Source organism: Geospiza fortis, unplaced genomic scaffold (assembly GCF_000277835.1).
Source record: "Geospiza fortis unplaced genomic scaffold, GeoFor_1.0 scaffold403, whole genome shotgun sequence".
NCBI lineage: Eukaryota > Metazoa > Chordata > Aves > Passeriformes > Thraupidae > Geospiza > Geospiza fortis.
In genome coordinates, this window is record NW_005054336.1 from 872,233 (window position 1) to 874,040 (window position 1,808).

Sequence of the window (1,808 nt, forward strand, 5' to 3'; positions counted from 1 at the left end):
ACTCGGTTCTAACCTACACTCTGAGAGCAGCAGATGCTCTTGGGGACAAGGGATCAGGATTGGTCTCTAATAATGCCATGTTTTTGTAGAAGCACTTCAGTTTATGGTGGCATCTATTTAAGACTGTAGAATATTTTTAGACAAATGGAACAGAGCAGTGGAATAAAAATACACTTTGTAACTTAGGTTTATGCTGTTAACTGGCAGTACTGGTAACCAAGAAATAAGTGGTGCTGGGTTATATAATTTTTCTCAATTAGTCCAGCTTGACATGTTAGGCTGAACTTAACTGGTCCCCTGAGCTTGTGCCCACTGCCTTCATCAGGGTCTAGGACGAGGTTCCCAGTCTCTCCCTTGCCTCAGCACACACAGAGCTGGCTGCTCCCCTCAGCGTGGCACTGCTCCCCCCAGCGTGGCACGCTGGCCAGGGGGAGCCTCAGCTGCACGAGAGGCAGCTCCCATGCCTGGGCACAGCTTGTGTCCATCTGTCCCCCTGCCCCCTCCCTGGGCACAGCATCACCTGCAGAGCTCTCCTGACCACCCTTCTCCTGCCCTGCTTTCTGCTCAGCTCTGACTGCCCTTGATGGCTCTGCAGCTGAGCCTGTGTTGGCAGAGGCTCATTACTAAAATACCTCTGTAAGGCTTAAAGAAAAGATCTTGCAAAGATATGGGAACTGAAAGCCCCACTTTGTTCATATTTGTCTTCCCTTGGCAGTGTGCATGCCACAGGGCTATCATCTTGCTTCCAGGCTGAAATAGAAATTCAGTAATGCATATTTGGGAAGTTCTGTCACTGCAGTAATCATTTAATAGTGACAAATAAGACAGGGAATAAAACAAACAGATGGAAAATGGTCATCCCCATCCATGAACACCTGCTCTGGGATGCAATCTGTAATGATCTATATACACATTAGAGACAAAATTACTTTACCACCTGTTGGAGAATATCTGTTCAGATCTGGGAATCAACAGCCTAAAAAGTACCTAGTTGTACTTTTGAGAATAACAGATTATCTCATTCACAAAAAAAAGCTCTTGAACTGGGAAACAAAACAAGAGTAAAAATTTTCCTTACAGAAAACCAGTATGAGGCCCAGCATTATTTGCCCCCCAAGACAAGTCACCAACATCATAAACTTCCAGGACTTTTACAAATGTGTGTTATTGAACCTGACTTTGTTCAAAAGAGGCATTCTTCTGACTACAAACAAGGTGGAGCCTTTCATACCTTTAGCTGCCAGGTCTTAAGGCATTTCAGCAGAAGTCAAGAATTTTAAAGATTTTTAAGGCTTCTGAAGCCTATATTGAGTTTGGGAAACCTACAAACTCATTACTTCTGAAAGGCAAGGCCAACACAATGGTATGGATAACAAGATTTTAGGACCATAATAATACTGGCAGGCATCCCAGTCTGAGTAAAGTTTACATTGAAAAAAACCCTTTGCAAGAAGACCTTATATCTGTTCCCTCAGAAAAATTAGCTGTGTTTATTAGGTTTTTCCAGCGAAGCGGAGAAATGAAGCAAAGAAAACACGCCTCTATTCAACAGCACCCTCCCAGCAAAAGCTTCCAGTCCCCATCCTTCTGCTGGAATGTGTTTTCATTCCTGCATTTTGACAGTATCTCAAAATGCAGATGGACAGAGTGCTCTTATGTAAAACTGGTGTGGCTTTGTGCTGTGAAGTCACCGTCCAGTAAAATTTCATCTCTTTCTGTACATGAGGGTTTTAAGACTGGGATTTCTGGTCTTTATTGGTAAGAAGGACAGATTTAGGTTTCCACAAACTCAGCAGAAAAAATTTTCT